Here is a 16,202-nt window from a genome sequence, read left to right on the forward strand (position 1 = left end):
GGGGAGAAGGGAGATAGATGAAGATGCAAGAGGGATTGGCTCTTTTTATGATAGAGGAGAGACCAAAGCTTGTACTGGGAGGGAAAGGAACCAGAAGAAAACTGGGGAGAGGATGAGAGTAAAGGCAAGAGATATCATAAAGTAGAATGGGGTAGGTTTGCTGGAGCTGGTGAAGGCTTTAGAAGAGACCAAACTAGAAACATTGGTGTTGGTGATAGGGGTTGGTGGCTGGGGATGGGGAGGAGGACATGGAGAAGGTCCTATTGTGACTTGCCAAATTTTCCTTGGAAAAAGCCAACAAGACCCAGAGTGGCGAGGGAGATAAAGGTAGTGGAGGAGGCTTCGAAGAGGGAGTCAAAGATAGCAAATTGGTAGAATGGGTTAGAGGTGTAGGTTTGGATGGGAATTTCTGAAGTAGGGTTACTTGACTAGGAGGTTCAGAATTGTGGGAGGAGAGAGGAAATTTCTAGTAGAAATCTGCTTGGCTGCAGCATTTCCACCAGAAATGCTCAGCTGGGGAAGAGCATATGTGAGGGAAGTGAGTGCAAGGGGTAAGCCAAGACTGAATTTTGAGGGGAGGACCTTATGATAGGAAAGAAGCAAAGGAGTTAAGGCTGCATAGTGGAGAGAGTCAATAACTGAATAATTGGACACTGATGAATTGGTAAATGATGGAAGGACAAAGAAGTAGGAGAGAAGGAGAAGGCATCTTCTTGATCACATTGATTAAAACAGAAGTTTCAGGTTGGACAAGTTCTCTATGTAAAGTGATGTTTGTTTGAGCATTGGTAAGACCAACGCATATTCATTACCCAAAAACTTCACTAATGCTGAGGTTAGGTTGCTTGATAGTGGTGCAGCATGTCCTTCCAGAAGACACAAGTTGGTAGCTGAAGACAAAAGTGCTTCAAGAAGCAGGAAATACACCCAACAAAAAAAGCCTACAAACAGTAGAAAACCAGTAAATGCAGAGTTTGTCAATACTTACCATGCACTGCTAAGCAATCTTATTTCCACATTAGTGAAGTGCCTGAGTTGTGAATATTAGAGCTTTGACAGAACATTTTCCATCTAAATCAAAACACGTCATGAAATCTTGTTGATTTCACTGGAATTTTGTTTCAGAAGAAAACTGAAAAAAAAATTCAGATAATGTCAAAATGTCCCATTTTTTAAAAATTAAATGTTTAAATTTTTCAATTTTAAATGTTTTTGTTTTGATTTTTTTAAATTTTGTATTATAATACAAAAATAGTCAAAATTGAAATTATTATGTCAAAATCAAAATTTTCAATCAACCTGAAACAATCATAAAAACCACCAAAACCAAACAAGAAAATCATAATGTTCATCTGCAGAGAACTGAAATTTTTTGGTTTTTCACTCCAATTCAGAATGAAGCCACGTGCTGAAATCTCAATCCTTCATGAATCAGAATTTCCATCCTCTGCAGCGCTCGAGTGAAAATGTCTTATATTTGGAGAAAATGCGGATAGTGAAGGAGGCATGAATGAGAAGAGGGGTGGGAATGGGGATGACTGCTGGGGACTCCTCACAACCCTTTAGCAACTAGTTACCCTCTCCATTTGAGGGGGTTCATGGAAAGGAGAAGAGCTGGTAGCTGTGAGATTGCTGCAGGAAGAGTAGGGTGAGAGCCATGGGTGTCAGAGATTGGGGAGTTAAAGGGTGTTAAAGGGCCATTGAGAATCTGAACTTGGCATGAGTGCAAACAAGGGAGCATGCAGGGGGCCCTGACAGGATCTGGTTGGTATTACAGTGGAGCCCCTTCCCTGCTGGCATGATGGAGGGATGGCCTGGCCAAATTTGAGTGAGTTGTGTTGTGAACTGGCGCACAGAGTTGCAATACCACTCAAATTTGGCTGGTTTTGGTTGCTTGACCTCCACAAATTTTGCAGTCCTTTCAGCACTGCTGGTGAATGCCTCAATCCTGTGAGCCCTGCAGCTCTCTTTTCTGCCTTTTTCATCCCTTTCCTTGCCCATTGGTGTGTTTCTCACAATTTCTTAGCTACTGGCTCCCCTTCTGACTCTGGGCCCTCAAAGCCTAGAAGAGGGCATGGAAGGGCCAACAAAAAGAGTGGGGAGTTGGTAGCTATAGGGCTGTGAAGAGCACAGTCTCCCGCCCTCTTCTGGAGGCAGCTTCTAAGGCTGTAGGAGGAGGTGATCTGGGAACTGTGCTCCTGAATCTCAAGAAGAGCTGAGTCCTTCCTTCCTGACACTTGGAAGCTGAGAGCCTCAAGATGAATTGAGCTTTCCATTGTACTCCTGAGATAGTTTTATCACCAGCTTCACCGGCTCTCCCTTTCATACTTGCATTTTGGGATGCTGTTTCTCCAATAACTCCCTAAACAAACTGACCACAATTTGACACCCTGTTCTCAACTGGCATACAAGTTTTCAAGGAATTGTGGATTTTATTTTAGAGCACTTTGAAAATTAAAGTAGGTCATTTGTGGGGGAGGGAATATTTGGGGAACCCCCGACACAAAAATCTTCCCCATGCCTCAAGCTGGCATACCAGTTTCCAAGCTGATCTGACCATGCTTCAGTTTGAGAGCATTTTTAAAAATAGCTTTGAAGTAGGCATGCTGCTGAAGTTGCCTTCTGTCTTTAAACTGCTGCTGGCATCCTATTTCTTGCTCACAGCAGCCTGGTGGTGTACCACTCCAAAGATCCAGAATGAAAGTTCAAGATCTCTTAAAGTAGTTCTTGTAGTGTTCTTAGACACTAGCTGAGATTGGGGGAAGTCCTGTGATATAAGTTTTATGAGCATTGTGGCCATAGTTTTTCAGCAGTTCTGAGCCAAAAAAAAAAAAAAAAACTGAAACATTTTAAAGACCTGTCATTTGGAAGAGAGGGGCAGAACGGTACCAAGGGACAAAATGATCCCAAAATTGTGTCCAGGCCCTTAATTGGTATGTCGTGTCAGAAGCCAGTCTTACTTTTCTTATACATTTTAGGGCACCTTGCAAAAATTGGCTTTATTCAGAAACTGCTGCTTAACTTTAACTCGGGTACCAGTAAAGTGTCACCTATAATTGCCATTGTACTCGTACTTTGCTATCAATAAATGGGCTTTGGTAATACAACCAATATACTGTAGTGGGCTGTTGCATTACCACTGAAACTTTAAAAGCCACTGAGGGCAAGCTGCTCACTCACAAGTTGTGAATATATGTTCTCCTTTGTCCCCTCATCCCATCACCTGGGCCTTCTGCAGTCATGGACAAGACACTGTCTCTACGAATAAGTATGTTGCAATGGGGGGAAGAATGGAAGAAGGCTAGGGAATTCTATAAGACATCTTAAAATGTGACAGGCTATATAGTACCTCTGGAAAAAGAATGCACTGAACAGGATTGCCTAGATCTTGATTGCACCTAATAACTTAGAGTGTAACTAAAGAAAGGAAAAGAATCCTAAATATGATATATAAAGTTTGCTAGCACTTGCAGGGGGATAAGATATTGGGAACATGTGTTTTGAAGAGAGAGTACTATAAAGGAACTGGAATCAAATTAGAAAAACAATTGGTATATACTGAAAGAATCATTCAACTAGCTGTGCAGGAGAGCACAAAACAGGGAGCTGCACCAGAGCTACAGCAAAGATTATTGTACGTTACATCATTAAAACAAACTGGGCATGACTATTGATTCTGTTACATCAGTTTTACCCCAGGGTAATGCATACTGTCATGGAGAATCAAGGCGACTGTCACAGGCTGTTTAATGATCTTGAAGTTGGACACTCACCTAGCAACATCTGAGGGTTGATTGACCCTTTCAAGGTTTCATTTTCAGCCCAGCACAAAAGGAGAATATGTTAGTGCTAGCCAAAGCGGGTAAGAGAAGTGTGAAAGGTTTTAATAAACACATAAGGATGTGGGACAGGTAGTTCTAGAAAGAAAGTTAGATCCATTAGTAAAAGAAGAAATATTCAAAATCTACAATGACTTTAAAATAGATTAACTATTTTTTGAAATGTGTCTTCAACTGTCAGGATAACTGTTGATAAAAAACTGACACTGTAAAGCAGTACTTAGGAAAACTGAATATGAAAATTGGTGGATCCAAATTATATACATGGTAAGAAGTAGTTTCAATATCTTACTAAAAAATACCCCATGCAGAATTAATATGTTGATGGAGCTGCACGTGTTTTTACCAGGGCTGAATTTATTTAACATCATTTGATATTTACAAGTGCAGTGTGTCTGTAATGGTTTTGTAGCAATCTTAACTTCTGACATTTCTTACTTTTGCATGCTTATTTCTTAACCATAACATTGTCAGAAAGTGCATTTTTGTGTTTAATTTCCTGTGTTTGATTTTTAAAAGATAGAATGCAAGGGGACAATATAAAGAACTGCATCTTTAAATGATAGCCTGTGCCAGCTATTTTTGAATGAATTTTTCAAAATCTGAATTTGCATCTGCCTCCCTAGGCTATGCTTTAACTGCAGTTATATTTTTGCTTAACTCTCTAATCTGGTAAAGTTGTAGGCATGTTGGTCCCAGGATATCAGAGAGACAAGGTGGGTGAGGTAATATTAGACCAACTTCTGTTGGTGAAAGAGAGAAGCTTTCGAGCCCTTCTTCAGGTTTTCTTGTCTCCTTCACCAACAGAAGTTAGTCCAATAAAAGATATTACCTCACCAACCTTGTCTCTACGCTGGCAAAAGCAATTTCAGAAGAATTCATTGCTCCAGGAATAAAAAGTTAATATCGTATGCATATTGGGTAATACTGAATTTAAATCAGTATCCCGGCCTGATTCTACAAACACGTATACACATGAGTAACTTTACCTTAAAACTATATGCATAAAGTAACTTTACTGTACAACTACTCACATGCATAAGTGATTTTAGAATTAGAACAGTTGTGTGTCTGGCCTGGACACTGTCTCTTTTAGTAGTAGGTGCTTCAGTGGTAAGTGCTAGAATTCCGATAATAGGCAATGATGAAATAACTTGCCTACAGGAAAGTTTCTTTTTAATCAGATATTTAAAGCATACACTATTTTGTGGCACATTCTTCAATGAGGTGGGAGAGACTCACCACATGTGCTTAATGCTTAGCTGAACTGGGGCCTCTGTGAAAGCCTGTGGGGGATTAACAGCCTTCTGCCACCTCACTGTATACCTCCTTTTTCCAGATAATTAATTAATATAATAAATCAATATAAAACAACATCAGGCCACCATATATAAGAGAGAAAAATGTTCCATTTGGTTAAATGGACTGAAACTGTGTATTGAAACTTATACTTCAGAAACAAATCTTAACATTAACATTTAATGAACTTCAGAAAAACGTTCCTAGGGAAGTTCTGGAAGCCTCAATGCTTGAATGATTTAAAAGTAGACTGAACAAAGCATTTTCTACTCTAGGGAAAAATCTTCCATAGCCAAGGGTATGAACTGTAGGATATAGTAGGTCTTTTCAACCTCTAATATCTAACATTTTGTGGTTGCTTAAGACTACCCCTCGTGCTGTTTATCAGACATGCTTCAGATGCAGAATATTATTGGAGTACAAAACAAGGGAACTATACTTTTTTCAATATATTGATTGGACAGTTATTATTTCCATGGATTGTGTACATCTTAATGGAAACATTTCTATGGCAATTGCAATAGGTGAAAAAATGAAATCTATGGTAACTCCATTTATATTATCCTCATTTATATTATCTTTGCAAGGGAAATGTCAACAATTTCTCAGGGAAAAGAAAGACTGATAGAGTTGGGTAACAGTAGTCATGGAAGAAATGACTGTGAGTATAAGGCGGAGTTTTCTACTTAAACTACATTGTGTCTGTTCCCCAATTTTTTTTTTTTAAAGAAAAAGTCCCAAAACGATATACCTGAATTAATAAATGTCCAGAGAATGCTATAAATCTGTTTAATTCTCAGCACCCTACTGTCATTCTGATCCTGTTTTTGTCTTCTTAAAGATATGGTGTATAGTGAGTTTACTTTGTATGAATCATTGATTAAATGATTACCAGCCTAAATCATTTACTGCAGGGAGATAAATATGCACTTCTTTTGTGGGTTCCTTGCCCTTATAAAGCACTGTTAGACTAATCTTGAGGCAAGACTGCATTGCCTAAAACTAATGTGGCTTTTGTTAAAAGGTGTTATAGTTGTACTTGATTTCACATGTTTCAAATTTAATTATACAAATCACTTAAGCATTTCTTTGCTAACTGATAGGCAGGATGTTCTGATGTCTGAGGGAACAAAAACGAATCTCTTTGCAGTGGTAGCAAAGTACCAGAACCTTTTCATTTGGGGTAGGAGATGGTCCAAAAGCAAATCATTTTAAATTGAGAACTTTTTTTATTTGGGGAAAGGAGGTTGTTATCACACCTCAAGCTCTCTGGTTACACAATCTGTGCCTATGAACTGTGTGAAAATAATGGAAAGGAAATAACCAGGTATTGTGAAACTATGCCCAAAGGCTGACTCATGAAAGTAATCTCATTGAAGGGGATAGAACTATACACGTAAGATGAGCAAAATATAGCCCGTTATTTTCTGTAACATTGTTTCATTTATATAGCAAGTTTATATTGTCAACAGAACAACTTCTGAGTTTTCGTCTCTCTAATCATAGGATTGTTCAGAGGCTTATAGGTATCATACAGAAACTACTGGTGTTTCTACATTATTGTCTGGTGCCATCTTGAAAGATATACATCTCAAAAGTTCACAGATTATAAGGCCACCTTCTCTGACTTCCTGCATAACACACTAGATTTCACCCAATGCCCTTTTGATAGTTCTAATAATTTGTGGGAAGTTCCTTCCCCTAGCACCAACTGTAGTTTTGGGGTTCTAAAAGGGGCATTCTGAGGGAACTGTAAAAATTTGATAGTTTACTATCTGTTCAATTAATACCCCATTTATACTCTGATCTGGGAACTCAGTTCCAAATTAACCAGTTTCAAACCTGGCTTCGTTGGGCAGTGTCTTTGTTCAGAGACAGTATGTGTCATTTTAATTTCTTCTTGAATCTGAAAAGAAAAATAATTTCTAATCCTGTTTAACCAGGTTTAGAATGCCTATATATTAGATTCAGCATATGTTGTAACGAGCTTACTCTTACCTTCTGGAGTAAAGTGATTGTTCCATATCCCAGCTGTTCAATATGCTAGCTTTGGCAAAAAAAAATAACCAACTGTACCTATTTGGAAGTATTATATTTGCAACTTCAGTGTTTGTTTCAAGGGTATAATATTTCAGAGACTAACCTTATTTCCTTCTGGTGATGTGCACTTCATTGTCTAACATCTCTTTAATCTCTTGCAAGCTTATGGAGAAATTCAAAATAACTAACAATGTGCTTAGAAGAAATATGAAGCATTATGGCCAACATTTTCAAAGAAGCCCACTAATTCAGAACATCTCCGTTTTTGAGCTCCGAACCTTAGACACCAGGCTTTCAAAGTATTCAGTAACCAAAAGAGCTCAGCTCCTACTTAGGGACCTAAATGTGGATGGGAGATGGTCAAATTTGCTTGGCATACAACAACTCCCATGAAAAATCGTGGTACTGAGCCATGTTGGAAAATCTGGCTTCTTTACTTCAGTGTCAAAATAGAAGCTGAGATCTTCTTAAAATCTGGCCCATGTGTCTCCAGATTTGGTATTAACACACTCAAAAAGGAGTGGGCTCTTTGGAGACTTTTGGCCTTAATATTCCAAATGGAATTGTGTAGTACAAAAAATAACTGCAAATGAATTGGGTCAGCTAAATTTTTGGTATTAAAAATATGATTGTAGATTCACAGAAACTACCTGATTACTATGTTGTATTTTCGTTTTGGCTAAGGTGTGTTCAAGAAGATGGGCGTATGTAAAAATCAGATTTATTAGAGCATCAGTTTTATATTTTAGTTGATATTTTAGCATTATAAATATTGAGAAAAAATGGTATTTCAGTCTTCTCTCTCTTTCTTCACACTTCCATTTCACTCTCTCTCTTCATGCCAGGGCTATGGTAAAGGAAGCTTTCCTTGTCTTGGCATGATATGGGACCATTGCTTACACCACATACATATGCTTACACACACACATTTCCTTGTGTTCTATGCCAATTTCTTTTCTGGGCTGAGGAGGAAAGGAGAAAGTAAAAGTTACATGTCATGCTTAAAGATTCTTAATAAGAGGATTGTTTCCAAGCGGTTTTAATTATGTCTAAAAATGAAAAAAGGAGATCCATTTTTGTCAATGAAAGAAAGGGGTATGGAAGAAGAGTAGGGGAAAAAAGGTCAGTGAAGGAAAAAGAGAAAAAGACTCATGAAGTTCTCTTGAGAGCTTGTTATGCAAATCAAATTTTAGAGATGGCTGAGAGTTTTTCAATTAATTTTTTTTGTCAGAAAATATGGCTTTGTCAAAACTGAAATTGTTTTCAGAAATGTATATATAAATAAAGCTTTTCGCAGGAAGGTTTCTCACTCCAAGAGAGAAAGAAACCTATGTGCAGGTCCCTACTTTGCCTGATTTGGAGCCAGGACTTGTATCTGAGTCTCTCAGATCGTAGGTGAGTGACTTTACTAGTGGGCTATTGAATATTTAGGGTTAGGGTAGAACAGAGGAGAAAGATTTCTTATGACAAATTTCAAAATGTCTCATTTTCATTATGATGTGGAACAAAGACAAATTCCAAAATCTCAAAAATATTTGCAGATCAGAATTTTTAGTTTCTGGCCACCCTTATCTGATTTATTTAGAAAGCATGCAGGAGTGTATAGAGGCAGCCCTCATAACATATTCAGATTGTCCAGAGTCTAAATTTGTTGTATGCAGTGTTGTTGTAACTGTGTCAGTCCCAGGATATTGGAGAGACAAGGTGAGTGTGGTAATATCTTTTATTGAACTCCTTCTGTTGGTGAGAGAGACAAGCTTTCGAGCTTACCTCTCTCACCAACAGAAGTAGGTCCAATGAAAGATATTACTTCACCCATCTTGTCTCTCAGAGTCTAAACTATCATTTAAAAAGTGAAAGCAAGTATCTAGCCCTCAGATTTTCAGGGAACCTTCCAACTGTGACGTGTGTAGTCAATGCAGAGAAGACTCCCTGAGTCTACAGAATAGACAGCTTAAAAAATACATGAGGTGAATTCTTCTAGCCCCTGGTGGAGGAGTGTACTACCACGTTAAGGGAGAAGATGGACCCTATCATTGGAACAGCCTTGAATGTAATCAAGGAGGTCATGCTCCTGCCTGGTCTGGGCTATATATAAACAGGAAGAGGAAGCTGAGCAAGACAGGAGAGTAGAAGCCATGGAGTCTGCAGTAGCACACCAGACTGCAAGGGGATGCATTACAGCATCAATCTAAAGTCCAATGATTTTGGATAATGACACTACATTAACTATTTCATCATTGATCATTTTAATTGATGGAATGGGGAGGAGGTTGGCAGTGCAGCCAGTGGGGAGGTGGGAATTAGGAATTGATGCAGGGAAGGAAATACTGAGGAAGGAACAGAGGCAATACACAAGTACTGGATAGAAGGGAAGAAATGAAGGACGGAAGTAGCAGTAGTGTAATGAAGAGCATGTTTTCCCACTGAGTAATGCTGAATGTAAAAATAATATACTTTTTTAAAAAGCTAACCATTTTGTTACTGCAAAACACTCAGATTCCACCTTGTATCCTTGTTCAAACTCTATGTGAGTTACACTGTGAACTGAGGATAATATGTATTTATACCCTGGACCAGGGACCATAATTTAAAATGGAATTTGACCCCCTTCAGTGACTGAGTTTGACACCCCTGATTTGACTATTACAGTGATAGGCACCATAGAAAACCATAAGAGGAATGCATCTAGCCAGGAAATGCACCTTACAGATGACCATTTTACAGTACCATCTAGACAGAACCCCTAATGAGGCCTCCTTCGAGAGGAGAAGTGCTATCAAACAAGAGAAACATTGTGGTTTGAAAAATGGGAGGCACATTTTGTGTGATTTTTCGTGTTGTCCAGAACAGAGAAATAATGATCCCTTTCCAGTTTTGTCTTAGAGAAAAAGATATGGTTACCTCGGTATTTGCAATAGTAGCTACATATATATAGGGGTATATATAGGGGTTGCCTAAAATATTGAGAATAATGAGGTAAAAAATTGTTCCGTTCTCTAAGGTAGCTGATAAGCTTTCAAAGGTGACTGCTGAAGATTACTGAGTCTGGCTCAAAATCAGCAAGCAGTCCACTATCATAGAAACAGAATTTTTCTGTCCCCTCAGCTAAGCCCTGTTATCTAGAATAGATATAAGTCTCTTGCACAAATCAGAATCTTTTGTGCATGAGAAAATGAATATTGCAGTACTGTATTTTGCCAAGTTGGGTATCCTATACAAACTATGTTAATTTATATGTCATTTGCTGGATGACAAGAAAAATTGAATTTCATAATTTGATAATTTCTATCACATGTGCAATTAAAATACTAGAGCAAGGATTGCCAGGTAGCTTCAGTAACCTCTCTGTCTTCCAATACTTAACACAGAAGATACCATAGAAACTATCAACCAAAGCTGGTTCACTCAAGAAACTCTTGAACTATCTAAGTTTTGAATTTACCCCAGGAGAGCAGGCTATTTAATTATAAGGCCAAGAAATGGATACATTACCTGATGTATACCATCATTGTCATCTTGTCCCCAAGCCACTCACTCTCCCAACTTCAACTGAGAAGGTCACCACGGTTCACAGATGAACTCTGGCAGATAAAGCACATAGAAGATTAATAACCAATGGCATAAAAAATTATTTGAATCGTTTACCAACAAAAACAAACTTCTGACATGACTACAACACCAGAGTAAAGAAGGCAAAAAAGGCTCCTGTGTTGCTAATGCAACACAATTATGTCCCTCAGAATTATTCAATTTAGTAAATCAGACTGTATAATCCAGGCATTGGACCCAAGTACTGATAGCTATAAAGAACTGCATCATATTCTGCTACTGATAATCAACTGGTTAAGAATGAAACTGATAGACAATTCCATTCCTGACCAGATCATGCTACCCAACCCCTTCCCACCCATTCCACCTCTCAGCCTGCCTCCAGCACATTTGTCAAAGCTTAAAAATCACTGAAATATATGAGAATCACCACCTGTGAAACAGATCCATGTCCCTTCTGGCTGGTGCAAGCTAGCAAAGAACAGATATGTCTACTACTCCAGGAAATTATCAGTGTCTTCTTCTGAAAAATGAGCCTGCCTACCTGATTGGAAACTCCTCAAAAAACTGTAATTTGTCTAGAAGACCTCTCCAATTACTGCCTCACCTCCAGGGTGCCACTTGAGGTCTCAAGTGAGTGGGGGATGGTGGTGAAGTCTAAAAAATTTACCGAATGTTGCCTGAAATTTTACCAAATAGTATCAGCTTTGCAAACTAATTAAAACAGCAATTCCGCAGCTTATGAAGAAGCAACAAAATATGAAAGTAATAATTACTTTAAATGTCTTGATTAATAAACTATTAATCAAGGGAAATTTTCCACAATTTCATTGCACTCCACTTTTCAGTTATTTTCTCAGTGTCCAGGGAGTCAACTATGTCCATTTCACGAGTAAGAAGGCACAAACTGTCCAACTGGTCATCAACCATGGTATATCTCAAAATATCTTGACCAGTTTCTTCTTGCTAAAGATTCGTTCTTCTTCTGTTGAAGTTACAGGGATTGGCTTTGCCAATTTAAATACAGTCCGCAAGTTTGGGAGCCCCTTTTTGACTGCAGATGAATGCCTTATTAGTTACTCAAAACCAGTATCTAAACTTGTACTACAATTCTTCTTGATATGAGCTTTGAAGAATATCAATTCTGTTGCCAACTGTTCAGGTTGCACTTTGCAAACAAGAAATGCTTGATTGAAACTTTCACATTTTGTTATGTCTAGGTCTTTCAAGTATGTGATAACTGGAATGATCTTTTCTTTCATCTCCTTATAAGCCAGATCCATCTCCTGCACCATAACTCTGAACATTTTCAGGAATTTGGATCTGTAGAACTCTTCAAATGATGGCTGTGTCAGGAGTGTATTGGTAGGGTCTTGAAACCAAGGAGGACCTTTCTTGATCTATACCTCATTTTGTACTCTTGCTCAGAATGTATATTCCTCAGAGATGTCATCTGGCACATAATCAAATATCTTCTTTCCCAATAAAACTGCTGCCTTAATTTGGAAATTGATATCTGTGTTAGTTATCTGGTTCAGACACCATAATGGGGCATGCATCAGTTGAGAAGATGTAACAATGTCCAAGTCTTCAGCTTATAAAGATATTAAAGCATTTGATTTTTCAAGCAAAAGTCTTGTGAAACTCAGAGCAAAAATGAAATGAAACAATGAATGGAAGCAAAGAGGCTTCCAGCATTAGCTCTCGTTTCTGAATTATGCTGTGAATCTTGAGAAATATTATGAAGAAGCTTGACCATTTCTGGTAGAGTGCTCCAGATGGCTTGCACCTATTCTTTCCTAGCACAGCAGTGAGTTTCTGAAAGGCTTTTAACATGAAGCTTCCCCGCTACCATTTCCAGTGCAGCTTTTTAAAGGATATAACACATTATTCCTCTGGTAAAGAACTTGTAAATATTTGTAAAGTCCCAAACATGTTTCTTCGTGATGGTGTTAGCTTCGCAAGCATGTTCTATTATATTATTTTATTGATGCCCCAAGCATCAGAAATTTTGTTGCATGCAAAATTGTATGATGGAAATGCAATTTTATTTACATCCAGTCTTAAGACACAGATACATTCCACAATTTCGGCTGCTAAGCTTTTGCCCTTCTTTGACTTTGCTTCAATAATGGATATCATTCTTTCTTTAGCAATGCTTTCACCGTTGATGTATATCACACCTACAGCTAACCTTTCTGTATGGCTGACATCACATGTTCTGACATCAAAGATGCCAAGGAACTCACATTCATCGAAGTCTTCATGAATCATGTCCTTGGCACCATCTGCAAGATCTTGATTAATTCATTTTTGGACTTCAGCTCATATATGTCACTTGATGAATGTGTCCATGATGATTTTCCAGCTATGTCCCAAGATCAAGATTGTACTTGGAGATCAGTTTGGCTCTTTGATGAAAATTCCATCTCAACCTTGGAACCAAGAAAGCAAGCTGTTGTTGGGCTAGAATTTTTGTTAGGTGAGGATTATCAGTGTTATTTTACATTTTTTCTCAGCCTCAACTTCTCTTGATATCAAAAGGTTCATATATTGGTCATTCAACAGCATCTCAACAGAAGCATTGACATTCATGAAGTTTAGAAATTCTATGAGCACTGCTTTGTCTGATTCACTGTTAAAATGTTTTGCCAAATGCCTGGGATTGTCTTTTCATCCCGTCCCATACTCTCGATCCTGTTACAAAATGCATCACATGGCCTGAGAGCAAACAGTGAACATCCTAAGCAAAATGTAGCATCTTTCACTAAGCTATACTCAAAGTGGGGTACTCATCAAACCTGTTCTTCACAAACTTGTAAGTGTGCTTTATACTCCTCTTTGAAATCTGTAGGTCTGAGTATAGTTTTGAAGTCAGGGCACAGCCCTAAGTTTATTAAGTTTCTCTTCTGTTTCTCAGATACATTTCTAGGCCGCCTGTCAGGATCATGTTTAACTCTGAACTTGTGAGGCAACAAAATGGAAATTTCACTAGTTGATGTGATTTGTAATGTGAATTTCATTGCGTTGTCAAGCAAAATAGACTCTTTGTTACTAGTCTCTTTGGAGATATACAAGATTTCATTAGATACAGATCTAGGATCTAAAGTGCTTGCTTCCTTCACAGGCTTTCAAGATCTCTTTTAAACCAGAAAGGAAACCAAGCAGAGTGAAGATGGAAATTTGTTCCTTGTTGAATTCCTCAGGCAATACTTTGGTATTGTTATTAGCCTGATCACTTTCAACTGGCAGAATATGATCAGCCAATAGCTTGGAATCATTACCATACTGAACTAATAGCATCAGCTTAGATTTAGATTGGATGTTGGTATCAGAAGTACCTGAAAAAGATGCAAATCTTGCAACACTTTTTCAACATTGGTTAAGCTATTAGCTTCTCATTTTTATAGACAGGAAGCATTTTGTATATTTATAATTTCATATTAATAATTTGGCTTTATGTAAGGATAGACAACTTTACTAACCTGCTTACACAAATGTTGCATCTACTTCCATTTAAGATCTGTAGAAACTTTATAAGTAGTTGGTGTATACACAAACAAAAGGGCCTCCATATGATGTCCTATCTGAACATGACATTACTGCTTTTGATATGTTCAGAAGTTTCACTTAACTTCTGTCTTTTCCCACTGGTTGCAGCTTTAGCTGTTGCAAAGAGATTGGCAAACTGAAGTTTTGTCTTTTAGGATCTGAGGCTTTTCAAGATCAGCATGGCATCTCCTCACATGCTCATTAAAATAGTCTTTCTGAAAGTTATTCCTTGATTTGGAACAACGCACTAGCACTTGATTGCAGATTTCTTATTTTTCACTCCAGACATGCTCAGATAAAGTCAAAGAAAGGTTTGGGAACCCAGAATCAATACAGTTGGCAGATTTTGTTACAGTAATGGTCATTAATACAAGAGAAAACCACTGTGAGAACCTGTCAGTGACAATAGACTTGATTCCATATTTCTTATGTCTAGATTAACCAGAATAAACTGCAGCTAAACTAGTTTAATAGACAAACATAAAAATAACTGAGAACTATTAAAGTCTAAGCAAGATTCTGAGAAAACTATTTTCCACTAAGAATTATTGGAGAATTTACAATTGTCTTAACTTATCCAGTTCACTGAGTGATTGTTGAGGATTTCTAGAAACTACCATTTTAAAGAGATAAAGCAGTCTTAATTTTAAAAGAATCTATGTTCTTATATAACTTTGTTCATAATTACATTCATGACTTTACTTCATGTTTATCATTCATCTATTTCTTATCTTAGCAAAAAGGATGTTTCTTGGTACTTGCTACTCACACTTCTATGAACCACAGAAATAAACATGGAAAAAAATGGGTGCAACAAGAATCATACCAATGAATGCAGGAAGCTGTGCATACTGATAAGTGAAACACCTGTAGTACTTTTATGTAGTTCACCTACCATTTATTTCATCAGTCTAGTTTTTCTATTTCAAAACCATACTTGCTCATTTAAGGGTATTTAAAAAAATAAAACAGGTAATTAATTTATTTGAGAAATCTAAACACTTTTAAAGAATTATATACAGTGTAAGAATTACCAGGCAAAATCTTTCAGATATAGCCAGAGATGGGGTAGGTGGGAGTAGGTACGGGAGGGATGGGAATATAAACAGAGGCAGCTCCACATGTAATAGGCGGTTTATATAAATATTTCTCACACAAACAAAGAGACGGGGTTGAGTAGGTAAGTGGAACTAGCGATGGAAATGAGAAGTGGGCAAGGAAAGGGCACTAGGAATAGGTTCCTGGGGAAGTGAGGGGCCAGGGATGGAATGTGTTTGAGGAGGCAGAAGGGGAGGAGCGAATGCCAGAGCTGTTGCTGCAGGATCGGGGCCATGAGCAATATCGATGTGGGACTGGGGTGAGGAGTGGAGGTGGGGTGTGTGTGGAGGGGTGGTGGGGAAGAGCTGTTACAAGATCAAAAGATCAGGGTGTTTGGATGAGGATCTTCAGTTCTGTGGGGCTGGGGTGTGATTAGAATCGATGGCTGTTATAAAGGCTGCGGAGGTGCAGGGGGAGGAGATGGTAAACTTGGTTTTCCAAACTGTTATGAGATGAAGCCATGCTCCACCTCTTCCTTATTTCCTGTTTAGTCAATGGGAGTCTCCCCCACACACTCACTCTGTTGTGATGCAGTTAAATGAAGCCACCAGTTTGCAGTCCTACAAGAAGAATTAATTTTGTTGCACTGAGCAGTCCCCTTTACAAAAGTAGACTCCACTAGAGCAAGCAGAGCCCACATAGAGATGAATGTGGCAGTTGACATATCTCAGAGCTCATACTGCAAGCTTTTTGTGGACTCAGTTTGCATGTTTTTAAGATTTTCTTTGACAGTGAAGACTAGACAGAATGTTTGGTGATTGTAGGAGAAAGACTCTAACACACTCAGCTCATCTTGTCAAATGGTGATTTTCAGAGGCCTAT

General features: G+C 38.2%; 1 protein-coding gene and 1 long non-coding RNA gene across 2 annotated transcripts in view; one reads left to right on the forward strand and one right to left on the reverse strand.

Moving 5' to 3' along the window:
* Positions 1–16,202, forward strand: part of GABBR2 (gamma-aminobutyric acid type B receptor subunit 2) — a 761,509-nt gene that overhangs the window by 114,294 nt on the left and 631,013 nt on the right. The window lies entirely within an intron of this gene.
* LOC137167665 (uncharacterized) overlaps positions 7,912–16,202 on the reverse strand; it is a 48,655-nt gene continuing 40,364 nt past the window's right edge. The window contains exons 2-3 of the long non-coding RNA XR_010924162.1: positions 10,674–10,762; positions 7,912–8,140 (exon numbers count right to left, since the gene is read on the reverse strand). This is a non-coding gene — a long non-coding RNA (uncharacterized lncRNA). The remainder of the gene's footprint in view (positions 8,141–10,673; positions 10,763–16,202) is intronic.

Source organism: Emydura macquarii, unplaced genomic scaffold (genome assembly GCF_026122565.2).
Source record: "Emydura macquarii macquarii isolate MOO-44397 ecotype Brisbane River unplaced genomic scaffold, CSIRO-AGI_Emac_v2 contig_2948, whole genome shotgun sequence".
Classification (NCBI taxonomy): Eukaryota; Metazoa; Chordata; order Testudines; family Chelidae; genus Emydura; species Emydura macquarii.